The 18,796-nt window shown below is 43.8% G+C and overlaps 1 protein-coding gene and 1 long non-coding RNA gene across 2 annotated transcripts in view; one reads left to right on the top strand and one right to left on the bottom strand.

Annotated features, from left to right (window-relative positions):
* astn1 (astrotactin 1) overlaps positions 1-18,796 on the bottom strand; it is a 3,463,295-nt gene that overhangs the window by 304,110 nt on the left and 3,140,389 nt on the right. The gene's annotated exons all lie outside the window — the stretch shown is intronic.
* On the top strand, positions 3,360-7,916 carry LOC139268748 (uncharacterized). Its single transcript, XR_011594099.1, has 2 exons — positions 3,360-3,506; positions 5,346-7,916. It is a non-coding gene; the product is annotated as an uncharacterized lncRNA (long non-coding RNA).

Genomic DNA, 18,796 nt, shown 5'->3' with positions numbered 1-18,796 from the left:
TTTGTGGGAGCTTGCTGTGCACATATTGGCTGCCGTGTTTCCTACATTACAACATCGACTACACTCCAAAAGTACTTCATTGGCTGTAAAGCGCTTTGAGACATCTGATGGTTGTGAAAGGCGCTATCTAAATCCAAGTCTTTCCTTTTCTTTCTGCAGACCTGCAATCTTCGGTCCCCACCCAACCCTATCGTGTATAGGCTCCTTCCTCGGCGGCCGTGTGTGTTCAGCAGCCCAAGCCCCACGCTCTGGAATTCACTTGGTAAACCCTTCCGCCTCTCCTCCTATGGGAAACCTCCTGAAAACCCATCTCTTTCACCAAACTTTTGTTCACCCCGCCTAATATCTTGCTGTTTGGCTCAGCATCCAGTTATTTTTATTGCACCTCTTTTAAAGTGTTTATCTACGTTAAAAGCACGATAAAAATTTAACTTGTTGACGAGTCCAGAAGCTCAGACCAGCTGCTGTTTACCATTAGGCGTTGGCTGTAATCAAATCCTGGGGAATAAGCACAACCTGAAATCGAGAAAGAACTAATCACAACAGGAGCACACTCACGACCTTTTTCTTTAACTCGTACCGATGTATTTCTGTCGGTGGGTGGGTCGATCGACAGATAGAAAATAGGTGCAGGAGTAGGCCATTCAGCCTTTCGATAGATAGAAAGAACTTCTGTGCATACAGCATTTTCACAATGTCTCCAAGTGGTTTACAAGCAACAAACACATTAAAAGTGTAACAACAGCATTGTTCGTTAGAAGTTGGGCTTTGTAATGAAGAATAAAAAAGTAGGATCATAAAAGAAAAGATATATTGGGAAACAAATTGAGAAGAAAGGAATCTGAGAAAAAGGCAAGGATCACATTTACTCAAGGGGTTGGGAATGAAGGTGGGCGGAGATTCCAATTGTTCCAGGGGTTGGGAATGAAGGTGGGCAGAGAATTGAACTGTTCCATGGGTCGGGAATGAAGATGGACAGAGAAGCGAACTGTTCCAGGGGTCAGGAATGAAGGTGGGCGGAGAATCGAACTGTTCCAGGGATTGTGAACAGTTCCAGGGGTCAGAAATGAAGGTGCACGGAGAGCCAAACTATTCCAGGAGTGGGGGTGGGCAAAGGTGGGCAGGAGGACAGAGGCCGAGGGCCATGCTTGAAACGGCTGGAAGAGTTGGGAGGGGGAAGTAGGCGAGAGGCGAGACACCCGATCAGGGAGGTGAATTACCCAAGGCAGCAGAAGCAAACTTTGGTGGGGGGTGGGAGGGGTTGATAGACAAGGCCAGGTTCAGAACCAATAAGGGGAGAGGAGGACAAGTCATTTAGAAAAGTGGGCAGCCCAGGAAATTTGCAAGGACAGGGATAGACCGGATGGTCAAAGAAAAAGGGACAGAATTGGGAATATTCCAAAATGGGAGCAAAGAGATCTGGTTGGGGGAACAAAAATAAAATTACAAGGGCTAGACTTTCCACTATGGTCGCTATCAGCCAAAAATGGGCGATATTTCCGGCCTTCGTGCGTTTATTATTTTTCAGGATCGCTGGAATATCGGCCATTTTAAAAACCGCTAGTTTCGGCTTTTTAATTTGGGTGACAGCCTTAGCGATATGAAGTGGGCCTTAGTGATGTATTCAGTCATGCAAGGCTGGCGTCCATAGTAACGGCCGTTCTGCGCATGTGCGTTTTGTTTTTCAGGCAAAGAACTTTTCCCACGGGGGTTGACAGAGATAAAGCAATAACATAATAAAACTGTTCTTTTAGTCTAGCACCTGTTGCTTTATAAAATAAAATCTATCAGCAAACTGAGGTGAACGCCATTTCCTTCCTCATGAGATGACATACCCTAGTTCTGGTTCTACTTGTACTGTGGACCAGAGGGGGAAAAAAACCATGATTAATATTAACCCTGACATTACAGCAATGTACCTGTATGTAACTTTCCTCATTTTATTCTCCCATCTTTATTCTGCAGCATGTGATTAGTGATCAATACTGGTTGAGAAATTACAAGCCCCATCACTATAAATCACTATAAATTCCCTTAATTTTTCCTCGACAAATACAAATGTGATTAGATGATTGACAAGAGTCAAAAAGGCCCTTAAAAATCACTCACAAATTGATTCTCCTGACCGCCTTTTACTACAGATCCTCCCCGTAGTGCTGAGTTATTGCAGCTTTTCTTCAGCCTATTTTTGGGCCGACGATCATTTGGGCGAATTGTGGACGAAATGCCAAAAGTAGCACTCGGCAATAATCTGGGCCATAATCGGGCGCAAGTTTCTACTATATAAGCATTATTCTCGGCCTTGCATGAGGATGACGTCATTTTTTTTTTAAAGTAGGCCGGGTGATGCAGCTCATTCAGCAGTGCCGAAAGTTGGGCCAGCGATAAATGCGCATAAATCGGGCGCTCGTTTCCACTTTTCAGCAAATATGGGTGATAACCTGCATCTCAGCTCTTTTATAGATGCTAAGTGGGTGATAAATGGGCGATGGTGTGCTGAAAGTCTAGCCCATAAAAGTAAAACCTTTACAAAGTACAATACTATGCATAAGCAGAAGAACAAGCGAGAAGACACGGACTGAGCCAAGAGTTTTGAATTAAAAATACTAGTGAGCACTGATTATGAGCAGAGGTTGGTTCTATGCTTGCAGAGGCTGCTTCAATAGTAAATATCGACTTAGAAGCATTCACCTAAAATCGTGACAAGAAGTTGCAAAGGAAGGGCGTGCGTACACAAGATTTTTAATCGCATACTGGCAGATTCCCCCCTGGCATTGGTTATAGCGGAAAGATTTTCCCCTAGGGCAACCGCACCTGTAGCATAAGGTTAGAACTAAATATGTAACTCTAATATTATAAAAATGGCTGCCCGTGATGTAGCAAAGCCTCAAGGGATTTCTGTTAGCTGAAAGAGACCACATTCCTGGAAACTGATAACTGCTGTTTCCCACATACAGGAATAACAAGCAAGCTTTGCAGATGTCTCTAATCAGCCAGGCCTCAGACAAGATGTTCTGGTTCATGTTAGGACAATACAACTCTGTAACAGGACTAAGATAAGGAGGCTATCCAAAGACAGTAAGATAAGGGGGGCCTGGGCCATGTCACAAGATACATGAGTAATTCCTAGCAACAGACCCCTTAACAACACATCTCTCAGCAACACATGAGCCACTTTACGTTTAGAGACTAACTCTATCTATTGGTCTAATTGAATCTATTGGTAATCTACAATTAATATGATTGGCTAGTGTCCGGCTGAAATGGGCTGATATAACTGTAATAAACTGTTGTAAAACATATAAAAATCCATGAAACTCTTTGTTCGGCGGAGAGGGGTACTTGGACCCACCAGTTGCTTCATCTCCCCGCCGGCGTAATAAACCGTTTTGATGTATGGACCGACCCTGAGTGACGAGTGATTCTTAGAAGGGTACATTCGCGCGAACAATGGCGTCACGAACAGAATATTGCAGAGGCCGTTGGGACACCCCTGGAGAATCCGGGTGAGTATGGGCAACAAATTCCGGGGGATAGGGACCGGGTGGTGTCCGGAGGCCAACGCAATATCCAACCTGTAAGGAGGGTCGGACCAACAGGCAAAACGGTGATAGGTAGTCATTAAGGGGGCATAGGGCACTGCAGGAATTGCTTAAAACGCGTTAAGGAATTGCGCGGGTTGGTATAAAAGCAGATTCGTAACCTGACAGTGTATAGAAAAAGCCTCCTACGAGTCATGCTGAAGAAGGCGGACTGTTGAGAGGTGATCTACGACAAGTCACGCTGGTGTAGGCGGACCGCTGAGAGTTAGATCTCTAATTATTCCCAATCCTTAACGAGCTATCACTAAATTTATTAGCTATAAAAAGCCTGCTACAAGTTGTGTCGGGGGAGGCGGACCTCTGAGAGCAAGGTGGTCTTACTCCAAGTCACGCTGTGCGTAGATGGATTGCTGAGGATTAAAGACCTCTAACTCCACTAAGTATTGAACATGGCCAATATAACATCAGAACTCGAGTGGGGACCCGAAGGGTCCCTTACCCGCCACCTGGCGGAGAAACAAAAGTAAGTAATAGAAAAGGTCTGGGTTCTAATATTAAATTAAATCTGATGTTAAAATGGCAAACTTTAGCAGTTTAGAAAAAAGGACATTGTAATGACCTTGAAACTGGAACATTTGAGGTGATGAAAAGCAGCCCTCAAAGCCTACGTGCTAGATTCCGTTCTAGTTATGAAAAAAAAAAGATAAAGATGCAAACTTGAAAGAAAACAAATTGAACGAATTTGAAAGAAAAAGTGTCTTCGATTGTCTGATGATTTTAAATTAACAAATTTACTGAGACACGAGCCCTCTGTGTAAAATACAAAACATAATTTGAAGAAAGGAGATCTGAAAAAAAAAGAAGACATAATGTACTAAATAGGTGCTGAAAGAAAAAAAAAAGTGTTTGCGATGGAAAAAGACATAACTTACTAAATACTAGTTGATATCGGCAGTGAAAAAGATATTGGTTTAATTGAAAACATTTTGGAAGAGGTAAAAGACATTCTCCATTGATAATGATTTTAAATTATGAGAAAGTTTCACTGCAGTTTGAAAAGATTTCCAGAATAGACGTTGTTTATCAAGAAAAGTCCCGAACAGTCTAAACAAGCAGGAGGATTTTGAAATTAACGAGGAGAAAAGATCTAAGCTATGTTGGAATGTATACAGCTTGTGTGAAAATTGGATTTCAGTAAACAAAATAGCTATTAAAAATATGTGGTCTCATTTTAAATCAATGATTTCTGCTGTTTTAACGGATTCCTAATTTCTAAGCAAGTTTTGAAGGCACAAATTTAAAAAAAAATTTTGGATGATTACGCGAAGTCACGTAATGACATCAGGCCTTCTTACAAACCTGTAAAGGAGTTAACCCTTTCCATTGACAGCTGTTTTATATTGGACATTATTAATTTGGATTTATTAATAGAATAAAGAAGACTCACCTGACAGATAAAGGAAATGGTGGGATAGTCAGGATAAAAAAATAAAATAGAACTGGCCTATGTAATAATGCTTGCCTGATACAATAAAGAAATAGATACACAAACAAAGCAAATTCAAGAGTTAAAAGCTAAGATAAATAAGCTAGAAGAGATTTTAAAAAACGAGACCAGACAGATCGTGCAGTGCGCAGCCATAGCTCCATCACCTATGGCAACAGAGCAACGGTGGGGGGTCCACAAACCCAACCTAACCCTTACCTCCGATTTCATAGAGTGACCTCGACATGCATGGATAAAAATTGAGTAGACCAGAACCTAACACCTGGTGACGACCAGGATCTGTTTAAAATTTGCAGATAAAATACCCACCGAGATGGAATCACAGTGGCCACTTCAGCTCTGCAGCATGATACTGGGGATCACGACACTCATACAAGCATCAGATAACCCGGATGGACTACGGGGGATGCAGCAAATGCAGGAAAGACACACTTACCCGAACTATGGGATCTCGTTTAATTTAACTGATGGAATATGTATCCCAGCAGCCAAGGACTAGAGCAAAGACAGAACTTATTTTAACACATAATGTTAAGCATGGAATTGTGCCTGTTCTGATCAATATTTCAGGCATACAAATGCCGGAGTATTGTACGGAACAAACAAGAAAGCTGTATAGCATATTAAGTAAGGTTGTAATGCAGCAGGCTGCCGATGCCATGGGTGCCAGTAGATTCCGAGGACAAGAGCTGGTGCATAGGCATAAGAGGGGAGTAATTAATGACGCTGCTACCGGCTTTAATACCGGGACCTCCATAGTAAACTCATTGGATATACAAGGGCTGAATGAAAAGGTGGAACAACTTAAAGAGGTGATGAGGGAACTGTTAGAGCAGGCAGAGCAGAATCAGAAAAACCAAGCCAACTTAGGAAGGAAAGGCATGGAGATACAGTTAGATGGAATTTCAGTAATCGAGACACATGCCAAAACAATTAATCGTCTAATTGACAGAAAAAAGGAAGATGCCGGAAAGCTCCGACAAGGGCAACTCCGTCACGCTGATGGTTTGTGGATGGTAGGAGAGATACGACACAATCTCGATCAGATCCAAAGGGGGGAGGTCCCAGACTGGATAGACAGCTCACACCTATCTCAGCTAGCCAAGCTGAAGGGGACACTGGATGACTGCACTCTGAAGGGACTAACCAGAGTATACCCAGCGATCCTAAACTGCCAGATGGGCACAGCCGCAGAAGTGGGGATTGTCTTGATGATCCCTATAGTCACACGAGACTCAGGTCCATTTCCTCTTTATCAACTGGAGAATATCGGGGTTGTACGGGACAATGCCTCCCTCCGTTACTATTTAACCGCAGACCGTAGAGATAACACGCTATACGTAGAGATAACACGCTATATGGCGTCTCCCTGACAGGGTGCAAACAAAGGGGTGAGATCATGGTGTGCCCCCACCCGGTGGGACAGGGCAAATTAGATGAGTGTGGTTTTAATCGAACCGATGGATGCATTTTGGAAATAGTACCTGTCTATACACATTTTGCTCGGGCCGGGTATGGAGAAAAAGGGAGATACTGTGAGTCCACCACGGAACACTCATATCAGTATAACAGCTTGCAATGCCAGATCCCGCAACCAAACTTCTGCTTTACACCCTTACGACCCGTTACTATAGGGCAAGCCCGTATTATCCAAGTTAGACGGCTAGGTACTGAAATCATTGATGCCACTGATCAACTACATGATCACCTGCAGGACTATGACGAGCCAGAACAGGCCCCTATTCCCCATTTAGCAGAGGTACTAAGGGAATTAAGACTTAGAGTTGGACAGTCTATTAAACTCTACCACCAACTGCAGACAAAGATTGAGATACTGGAAAACGACACAGACACCGAGCTGCAGGATGAGAGTTGGCGGAGGAGGGTGTGGAACTGGTGGATGAATGTTAACATCCACCCTTGGATTCAAATTATATCACACATACTGGTCGGAATACAGCTAGTCCTAGCAGTAGCATGGGGAATCATGGCTTACCGGTCTTGCAGATATTATGCACAACAACGAAGGTTTAACACAAAAGCTCAGATAAGCAAGGAGATTCGCGTAATAGGCGAAAGGGGTCATTTGAACTATATTGATTTGATCTAAAACAACTGGGACTCCTGAAATCACGTGACTGGCCAGCACGTCGAAGCAGCGAGTACCGGGTGATACAAAAACTATAACAGAATATAAATTAGTGTCGGTTTCAGGGGGCTTGACTGAAAGGGGGGATTGTTATAGCGGAAAGATTTTCCCCTAGGGAAATGGCACCTGTATCATAAGGTTAGAACTAAATATGTAACTCTAATTTTATAAAAATGGCTGCCCGTGATGTAGCAAAGCCTCAAGGGATTTCTGTTAGCTGAAAGAGACCACATTCCTGGAAACTGATAACTGTTGTTTCCCACACACAGGAATAACAAGCAAGCTTTGCAGATGTCTCTAATCAGCCAGGCCTTAGACAAGATGTTCTGGTTCATGTTAGGACAATACAACTCTGTAACAGGACTAAGATAAGGAGGCTATCCAAAGATAGGACAGTAAGATAAGGGGGGCCTGGGCCATGTCACAAGATACATGAGTAATTCCCAGCAACACACCCCTTAACAACACATCTCTCAGCAACACATGAGCCACTTTACATTTAGAGACTAACTCTATCTATTGGTCTAATTGGACCTATATGTAATCTACAATTAATATGATTGGATAGTTCCAGCCAAAATGGGCTGATGTAACTGAAGTAAACTGTTGTAAAACATATAAAAATCCATGAAATCCTTTGTTCGGCGGAGAGAGGTACCTGGACCCACCAGTTGCTTCATCTCCCCGCCGGCGTAATAAACCGTTTTGATGTATGGACCGACCCTGAGTGACGAGTGATTCTTGGAAGGGTACATTCACGCTAACACATTGCTCACAGTTGGTCTGAGCTTTTATAAGAACAGGATTTTTCGCCGTATAGAGTCACCAGAAACACTGACTTATCTGCATTCCGAGCGGCCCTAAGAATCTGGGGCCTGAGAAATGAGTGCACTGTACTGAGGAAGGTCCCCAGATGGATCCCTGGTCTAGGCTGAGTTCACTGATCTCAACCAGGTTTCTGTCAGCCATGGCTCAGTGGGTCAGAAGGTTGTGGGTTCAAATCCCACTCCAAAAACTGGAGTACAAAAAAATCTAGGCTGACATTCCCAGTGCATTACTGAGGGAGTGCTGTACTGTCGGAGATGCCGTCTTTCAGATGAGACATTAAACCGTCTGCTCTCTTAGGTGGACATAAAAGATCCCATGGCACTATTTCGAAGGAAAGCAGGGGAGTTGTCCCCGGTGTCATACCCAACATTTATCCCTCAATAAAGAGCTAAAACAGATTATCTGGTTATTATCACATTGCTGTTTGTGGGAGCTTGCTGTGTGCAAATTGGCAGCTACATTTCCTACATTACAACAATGACTACACTTCAAAAAACAGTACTTCGTTGGCTGTAAAGCGCTTTGGGACATCCGGTGGACGTGAAGGGCGCTATATAAATCCAAGTCTTTCTTTCCTTATTATAGAAATAGTGCAGTTCGCTTCAGTACTGTGGGGCTAAGAGCTACAATAAAAAGCAAGTTCCTGTTCCTACTAACTATAAAGTAACAGTTAAAATGTTATTTAGTGTGGGTATATGGGGAGGATAAGATTGGGCTTGGCTGTGATGCTCCCCAAGGGTGGAAAGCCTGCCAAAACGCATTGCCTAAGCTCACATATGAATAATAGTGACTTGGATGAATTATCATGGGCAAGGTACCAGTGTGTTGAACTGTACCCCAGCGTGAATCAGTGTTTTCCGGAGACAAGTAAAAAATAAATTTGGGATGAAAATATATAACGCAAGTTAAAATGGACTTTACAGAGACAGAGAATCATTGCAGAATAAGCTCCGGTACTTTTGCGGAGAAGGGAGCGGTACCTTTTGGAACGTTGATGGAACACTGGGAATTAAAATTAAATGGCTTATTGATGTTTGACTGCATTCCCGAGAATGGATTTCAGTAATTTCGCAGTGCTTCATCATTTTATTTAATTCAAAAAAAAGTAAAGCAGTTTTTGGCCAAAGCTCCATCTTTCACAGATCCCCAGAAGATCTCGCAGTTTAGCAAGGCTGTTTGTTAGCCTTTTGAAAAGGATATTGGCAGCTGGCAGCTGCAGAGTTTCAGTAAATCCTGCTTCCGCAGCTAAAAACCCTCCACCTCTTTTCCTGGTCCCACCAAAGCCCCCTAGAATCAATAGAGTGAGTGAGAGACACTCAAGGTGCTGCACGGTGACCCATTAAGTACAAGGCGGGTCTAAATTAATGAGTTAGCAGCTCAACGGGGCGGATCGTATGTTGCCGTGATGACCCTCACGTCACCATGTCTGTGTGACTTCTGTCAATTGTCGCCAGCAACATATTGGGAGGTATCAACTGCCTCCTTCTGCTCTGAGGAGCGCTGACATTCACGGGAATCAAGCAAGGGCCACAGTGCATTGCGGCTGGATCGGCACAGCACTGTAGGGTGGCCCATGATGCACAGCAAAGCACTGACTCACCAGCGGGTGGTGATAATTCAGCCTGCACCACTCAAGGTGATGCCAATTAAAAAGATTATTAAACACTGATGTTCTGGGGAAGGAAAACCACCTTTCTTCATTAACACTACAGCAGGATTCCATATTAATAAATGTGTTCACCTTCAGGGTCAAACCGTGCTGCTCAATTAATGGCTGTGGACTCCAGAGGCAGGAATATTTTAAAAGGGGCCTTGCCTCTCTGGTTCAGTGGCTTGCAAGCCACTTTACTCAGTCTGTAGAGATCAGCATGCTCAGCGCTGCCACTATGCTATTGTTTCTGCTCTGATTCACCGGTTAAACTTTAGCACAACATGTAAAATTCAAAGCAAATGCGCGGGTTCCAACAGATCTACAAGATGCAGCTTTGCGAAAGTATGCTAGCAGCTCGCGTGGTGATTCTTGAACTACAGGGGAGTCAAGGGTTATGGGAAGCGGGCAGGGAAGTGCAGCTGAGTCCATGATCAGATCAGCCATGATCTTATTGAATGGCGGAGCAGGCTCGAGGGGCCCTATGGCCTACTCCTGCTCCTATTTATTATGTTCTTATTCCATTTGGACCTCCTGATCCAACCACCTGCAGTTCAAAGCTGCACTCACCGAGTTGTAAATAAAGAAAAGGGTGCAATGCAAGGTAAATAGGGAGAAAAAAAACCTAAACTAAAAACCGGAAATGCTGGAAATGTGCAAATCAGTTGCAATCTGGAAGAGAACGTCGGGTGGGCATTTCGGGCGTGACCCTTTATCAGATCGAGCACTGTCAGGGCGGAGAAATCCCTTCCTCAGCACCCAAAATACCCTTTCCCTCTCGTGTGCTAATTGAGCTGCTGTGCCATTCCAGCCTTTAAAAATGTTTGTCCGGCTGCAATAAGGGAATTCTGGCTGAAGAACTCTCTGTAAATATATGGTAATCGTGCATTGTATTGTACCTGACTAGAATGTCCAGTCGTAATTCGACGGTTGGACATGGGACAGCACTGTCCAAGAGGAAAGGAGGAGATAAGCAGGGAAACAGCCCGCCCAGCACCCATCCTCGGCTCAGCACATTCAGAGCTGGTCAATGTTACTCAGTTGTATCTGGGCAATGTACAGATTTAAAATACCTTGCAGTCGAAAATCTGTCCCGCCGTTTTTGAGGCGGTGACACTGCATGAAGGGTGATTTTATCGCTAGGCAGTAATCACCGCCTTAAACTGCCAAATTCAGTTTTAACCGCTCAATGATGAGAGAGCAGTGCTAAAAGTTGCATACTCATCCTCGGACACTAATGGAGCGGTAACTCAGGAGGCCCACCGAATTTCCCCACAAGATGAAAAAAACTGGAAAAAAAGTTTCCGTAAACTTCTCTGACCCACATCCGCACTTCCCCACTGGTGCTATTAATACATAAATGCTGAAAAAATTAAAGTTAACAACTTACCTTGATCTCTGGATGATAGCACCCCAGGATCCCCGATGTGCCGACAGTTTTTCTGGGCTGTACAAACGCCCGCCGGTGAGGCCATCGTACCAACCTATTTCACAGCTGTTGCACGCGCGATGATGTCACCACATGGGTGGCGGTATAGCGTGCAGCGGTACCTCTTGCCACCACCCCCACCGCTCCACTAAATTTCTCCAGAGGACAGGATCCCGCTGACCGCCGACGGTAAGGTCTTAGCCGCCTGCTAGCCGCCCGCTAGCCGCCCCTCTCCGGCGCTAATGGGTGGCGTTGCAAATGGAATTTCGAGCCCTTTTTTCTTTATATCAGCACATCAACCGGTGGTATTGCTCCGCGGCTTTACTTTGGCAAGAGGGAGGGGAGTGTGGTGAATTGGTGCCACATCTCCACTGAAATCATGTGGAAAGAAGGCTGAGAAATTCGTCTCACATGGTGGTGCTAAACGGGCGGTTTTGGATTGGTCCCCCGTAATACGCAGTGCCTGATATTCAGATTTATTGACTGCGGTGGAAGTAAATATGAGGCGCTGCGTATAACGGCCGGCCGAGTCAATACCACCCCGAGACTAATTTCTAGGCCAAAGTTTGAAAGCGATCTCTGCAAAAAGGGTGAATTATTTTTTGATGACCTTCACTGCCCATCAGCTTAAGGTGTGGGTTTGATAGCGGATGCCAAGAAATAAGTAAAATCGTCATCCTGCTGAAAATATAGCTCAAGCCAACCAGCAGAACCACGAGAACGTCACCCTGTATCACACTGGAAGTGCCAGCGACTGACATAGCGCTTCCTGTGAGGCAGGTTGGCTGCAGATATCCTGTGGAATGCCTGCCTACCCAATGTCTACAGAATCAGTTTTCTATAGTCCCCGACAGGAAGTGTGCCAGAACCATTAGATATAGTTAGTGACTTAATGACAGGTGCTGGGTCTAGATCCGACTGATCGCCCTAGTAAACCTTAGGTGTACGTCAAAGGCGCTATATAAATACAAGTTGCGGTTGTTGTTGTTGATAAGGACATTTTCAAAGAAACACCAGCATTACAGTATAGAATCACGCAAAAATTCTCCTCATCTCCCCTCTGGGTCTTTTGCCAATTGCCATAAATCTGTGCCCTCTGCTTACAGACCCTTCCGCCACTGGAAACAGTTTCTCCTTATTTACTCCATCAAAACCATTCATGATTTTGAACACCCGTATTAAATCTCCCATCATCGACTTGCCAAAGGACCTGATCCAACTTCTGGTTAGATGCACTGCTGTGCTGTGAGATGGGATGACTCTTGGTATTGTGGGAGACATTTTCCAGACCCCATCTTTTTGAGAAGACTTCCTGCACAGTGTTTGGAGAGATTGGTACAATGATTCTGCTGCTTATGCCATTGCCAAAACATTCCCAGGGTGCTCTGATCCATGACTCAGGAAAAATACGTGAAACATTAGCTGCAAAAATAGTCATAAATTACTCCACTTTACATTCCCCACACAATTGCAAGAAATAAACGAATGCACCTTAAATTACCAAAACAAATACAAAACATATTATTTGGTCATTGTCACATTGCTGTTTGTGCAAATTGGCTGCCGCGTTTCCTACATTATGGGGCTGAAATTGCTCTCCGCCCCAAACGGGGTGCACTTACCGATTTTTTACTTATTTCTCTGCCCCAATGCATGCGGCGGAGATTTAAGCGATATTGAGATCTTTGTGTTTCTTTTGGTGTCGGTGTAGTGTTCCGAGAGGAGCTATTCTCCTCATCAGCGCTGCACTGATGATGTCAGTGCGCCACATTGATGACGCGGATGTGCCACATCGCGCTGATGCGACTCAACTTCCGTCCCCTTCAGTTAAAAGGGAGGGCCGCTGCATTTGTTTCAGTTAGATCCACTGGGCCACCAGGGAAGGTTTTGCCAGACCAGTGACCTGGAATCCAAGAGGGGCTGCCGGGCTGCCTGTTGGCGGCCCGGCCGAACCCGTGGCCACCATTGTTGGGCCTACCTCGGAGTCGGCTGACAATTGAAATAAAATGGCATCCGCGGAAGAGCGCCCTCACCTTTAAGGCCATGAGAAGCTTTCCTCTGGGCAAAACTGTCAGTCGGTAAGGGGTCGGTGTGTGCCCGACGGGACGGGAAGATGGCCGAGGCGGTCCTGTACACCGCTTCAAAAAATAATGGAGGGTCATTTTCTAAATGTCGGCCCCTCCACGGCGACCGAGTAGTGATTGTTTTCCGCACTCTTGCCACCTCTTTGAGGTGGTAATGACTCTTATAAATAGGAGCAATTTCGGCCCCTATAACAGTGACTACGCTTGGTATGTCATTGGCTGTAAAGTGCTTTGGGAAGTCCAAAGGTTGTGAAAGGTGCTATAGAAATGTAAGTCTTTCTTTTCTTTAACATAACTCCTAATAATAAATCAATGCCCTTTATGTTGCCTGTACAGTTCAGTACATTTAAATCATGCAGCAAATTACTCACAGTCAAATGGATGTGTGGAGATGTCAGTGCAGACTGTAAAGAATTCCATGGAGGACGAGTAGGATAGTAACCAAATGTACACAAGACTATAGTATTATAGACTATAACTGACTATAGTTTACTATAGTCCAGCATGAAACTCATCATCATCATAGGCAGTCCCTCGGAATCGAGGGAGACTTGCTTCCATTCTTAAAACGGTGGCTGAACAGTCCAATACGAGAGCCACAGACTCTGTCACAGATGGGACAGATAGTCGTTGAGGGAAAGGGTGGGTGGGACAGGTTTGCTGCATGCTCCTTCCGCTGCCTGCGGTTGATTTCTGCATGCTCTTGGCGATGCGACTCGAGGTGCTCAGCGCCCTCCTGGATGCACTTCCTCCTCTTAGGGAACAGTGGGGTACGAGCAGCAGGAAGGAGAGGTGAATGAGAGTAGGAGCCTATCTATCGATCAAGGAAGGATTACTGAAGATTGACCATTCAGAGATGGTGTGGGACTGAACAAAACAAAAACCGAAGAGAACACAAGAGTCTTGTAGCACTTGTGACAAAGTGTACCGTAGAAATTAAACCATAAATGCAAGGACACATAAAGGTAAGATCAAGTTACAAATGTATCCAGGGTTATACTTGGTACAACCTTTTTGGTCACCTTACTTAACGAAGGATATACTAGCTTTGGAGGGGGTACAGAGACGATTCACTCGGCTGATTCCGGAGATGAGGGGGTTACCTTATGATGATAGATTGAGTAGACTGGGTCTTTACTCGTTGGAGTTCAGAAGGATGAGGGGTGATCTTATAGAAACATTTAAAATAATGAAATGGATAGACAAGATAGAGGCAGAGAGGTTGTTTCCACTGGTCGGGGAGATTAGAACTAGGGGGCACAGCCTCAAAATACGGGGGGAGACAATTTAAAACCGAGTTGAGAAGGAATTTCTTTTCCTAGAGGGTTGTGAATCTGTGGAATTCCCTGCCCAAGGAAGCAGTTGAGGCTAGCTCATTGAGTGTATTCAAATCACAGATAGATAGATTTTTAACCAATAAGGGAATTAAGGGTTATGGGGAGCGGGCGGGTAAGTGGAGCTGAGTCCACGGCCAGATCAGCCATGATCTTGTTGAATGGCGGAGCAGGCTCGAGGGGCTAGATGGCCTACTCCTGTTCCAAATTCTTATGTTCTTATGTACAAACAGACCGACAGATGAAATCATTGTGACATCAAAGAAGCAAATTAGAAGCAGACACCCAGACACTGAGTATGCAGTGACCCGAGAGTCTGACCCAACTGCATCATTTTTATCACCAGAGAGGTCAGAGACCAACAGTGAAATGGTGTACAGTCAAATTCATTATCAAGTGAAAATCCTGGAGCAAAAAGATCAAACCAGAAAATTCACACCCAGAAAGAGCTCAAAGGCTGATGTTTCGAGATGTATAATGACTTTCATGAAGGATCACCAGGAACATCTATCATTAACACAATGGTACGGGATCTATTTCTTTTTATTCCAAGGAAAGTAAATGGAAATGTAATTATGTAATATAGGCATTTATGAGAGTTCCTTTACTTCAGTTGTCATGTATGTAACCTTCATGTAACTGTAACCTTCATGTAACAACACTGCATACTGTATACACCTAAGAAATGCACACCTTGACCACAGGGGGTGAACTTGTGGGAGACACTCCTCACCTGGTCATCCAGGTATATAAAGGGAGGTCCCACGCAGGGTCATCACTTCTTGGTCCTGTGAATAAAGGTTTGGGTCTGCAGAATGTGCTTCGTGTGAATTTATAGTAGTGTATAAGGACACTACATCAGTGAATCCATGTTTCGTATCCATTTCAGTGTGTAATTTGGAGGCATCCCCTTAACAATCAAACCCGGCAGCATGTCAGTTTGATAACTGATTTGACACAGCCATCCTTGGGAAGAGGCTGAAGATTGGGAGTTTTGTGAGCGGGGACAAAACTTGAGAATGCTGCAGTCGATAATACTGTTCTGAAACCTTCATTCGGTTTTCAATTTTCACTCAACTTTGGATTACAAAGAACTTTAGATTAAGCCCAAAATTACAACGTTACTGCATCACCGCTCATCCGACTCAGGTCTACTCTGCATCCCCTCCCCACTTTCTTGATACCCCGGATCAAATTTTCATTAGCAGATCTATAAACTGGGCAGGAACAAGACCGAACACAAAAGATGTCAGAATACATACAATATATTCTTTCATAACAATTAAGATTATCTGGCAATTCACCTCGCTGCAATTCTCCTTTACAGGGGCAGTTTTTGCACTAGGGCAAACGCAAAGGCCAATATGTAACGGCAATAATTGTTTCCACCTTTCATCATTTACCTAACAGTTAGCATTTTTTTTAAATGGAAAAACATAGATGAATGGGCAAGACCAATAGCGCAAGACAGCCCCAAAGTTGCAAACAGCAGGACAGAAAGATGAGATGAATGAGGTTGCAGAGGTTAAACTCTGAATGTCGGCTGTAAATGCCTGTAAGGGAAGGTGAGAAGTTCCATCACTGAAGTTCTGGGAAAGAACGAGTTGGAGCTGATGTGCGTAGCCTTGATTTCAACACAAGTGAGCGTACAAAGAGGAGAAAGAATAGCATATTTGGAGCTAATAAATTGGACAGCAGAGAGAGAAGCATTTTTGTCCATGATGTATCAACAAAATAAAGACAAGAGAGAGTTTGAGAGGCCAGAAGAGCTTCTGCATGGGTGCCTATGTTGGATGGAGTTGATTCTAAAGCCGTTCTGTAACAATCCCATTGCACCCATTTTGCAGGTGGGCACTCTGAGAGACCACATTTAACTTCTGCTAATCTCTTCCTTTTTACATAATTGTAGAGGCACTTAAAATCTGTTTTTAGATTTTTGCTAGTTTACTCTCGTATTCTATTTTCTCCCTCCATCAATTGCTTGGTCATCCTTCACTATTTTTTAAAACCCTCCCAATACTCAGATTACTACTATTTTTGGCAAAATTGTAAGCATCTTCTTTCAATCCAATACTATCCTTAACTTCTCCAATTAGCCACGGTTGTATCACTTTTCCACTGGAGTTTTTATTCTTATACATTGAGAATTATGAACAATTTCTGTAAATGTCTGCCATTCCTTATCTACTGCCATATCTTTTAATCTAATTTCCCAATCTATCTCCGTCAACTCACCCCTCATACCTCCGTAATTGGCTTTGTTTAAATTTAAGATCCTAGTTTCGGACTTAACCACTCACTCTCAAACTTAATATGAAATTCTATTATATTATGTCCACACTTCCACAGAGGATCCTTTACTATAAGATTACTAATTAACCATGTCTCATTACACCATGCTAGATCTAAAATAGCCTGTTCCCTAATTAGTTCCATGACATATTGTTCTAGGAAACTGTCTTGATTGCATTCCATGAACTCGGTCTACAAGTTACTTTTGCTAATTTGGTTTGTTCAATCTATATGAAGATTAAAGTCCCCCAGAATTATTGCATTACCCTTATTACATGCTCCTCTAATTTGCTGATTTATACTCTATCCAGCACTATGGTTACTGTTAGGGGGCCTATAAATTACTCCCACCAGTGTTGTTTGCTCCTTGTTATCTCTTACTTCCATCCATATTGATTCTACATCCTGATTTTCTGGGCTAAGATCCTTTTTCCCTAATGCCTTTATCTAATTCTTTATCAGGGCCACCCCACCTCCTTTTCCATTTTGCCTATATTTTCTGAAAGTCATTTACCCTGGATCAAGTTCCCAAAATTGATCACCCTGAAAGCATGTCTCAGTAATGGTTACGGGATCAAACCCATTTGTTTCTATTTGTGCCATTAATTAATCTATTTTATTACAAATGCTTTGTGCATTCAGACATAGCGTCTTTAATTTTACCTTTTGGCTATTTTTCCCTGATGTGGTCTCCAATGCCCGACTAATGTTATTAAACTCTCTGTCCCTTCCTGACAAAATCTGCTTGTTCTTACCCAAGTCACTACTCTGCTCTACAGCCTTGACCTTTCTCTTCAGACTTATAAATTTACCCTTAGCTTAACCCTCCCTCACCTTTATTCATTTAAAGCCCTATCTACAGCTCTAGTTATTCGATTCGCCAGGACACTGGTCCCAGCCCAGTTTAAGTGGAGCCCGTCCCAATGGAACAGCTCCCTCTTTCCTCAGTACTGGTGCTAGTGCCCCATGAAGCAAAACCCCTTCCTTCCACACCACTCTTTCAGCCACGCATTTAAACCTCTAATCTGTTTATTCCTATGTCATTGATCATGGCTCAGGTAGTAATCCAGAGATTATTACCTTTCAGGTACTGCTTTTTAACTTGTATCCTAGCTCCTCAAAGTCCCACAGCAGAACCTCATTCCGACTTCTACCTATGTCATTGGTTCACCTCCCCTTCCCACTCCAAGTTCTTCTTCAGCCGCGAGAAGATGTCTTCATCCTGGTACCAGCCAGGCAACAGAGCCTTTGGGACTGCCGGTCACAGCTACAGAGAACAGTATCTATCACTCCGACTACACTGTCCCCTATCACTACCACACTCCTTTTTGCTTCCTCCACTTGAATGGCTTCCTGTACCACAGTGCCGTGGGCAATTTTCCTTTGCATCCTACAGTCTCATCCAGACCAGTAGCAAGTACCTCGGACCTGTTGAAAAACGGCAAAGGCTGAGGCTCCTCCACCACTGCATCTGAGGTGCCCTTTGCTGCCTGAGTCGCAGTCATATCCTCCTGTTCCTGTCCACTAACCAAATCCAAACCATGATCTAAGGGATGCGACTACCTCTTGGGTCAATATGTCCAGGTAACTCTACCCCTCCCCGATGCCCCGCAATGTCTGCACCTCGGACTCCAGCTCAACAATTCTGAGCCAAAGTTCCTCAAGTTGCAAACACTTACTGCAGATGCGATTATTTGGGATCTCGCTGCTCCCCACAAACTCCCACGTGCTACAGATGTGGCACATCACCTACACTGCCATCTCTACCTAACCTAGTTTTATATATTTCACTAATTAAAGTTTTGCGTAATTAATTCACTTGGTTTATTTTTAATTTTTTTTTAAATGAATTAATTTAACTAGTTTAAATTATTAATTTAATGAAGTATTAGTTATAGGTTCCTAGTTTTAAATACTTACTGCCACAAGCTTACTCAAACCACTAAAAGTGTTAAAGGCAAAAAGATGCACTCCTTCTCCCTC

This window comes from Pristiophorus japonicus, chromosome 8 (genome assembly GCF_044704955.1).
Source record: "Pristiophorus japonicus isolate sPriJap1 chromosome 8, sPriJap1.hap1, whole genome shotgun sequence".
Taxonomy (NCBI): Eukaryota; Metazoa; Chordata; class Chondrichthyes; family Pristiophoridae; genus Pristiophorus; species Pristiophorus japonicus.
Note: the sequence above shows the minus strand (reverse complement) of the source record. Positions and strands in the feature narration are given on the sequence as shown.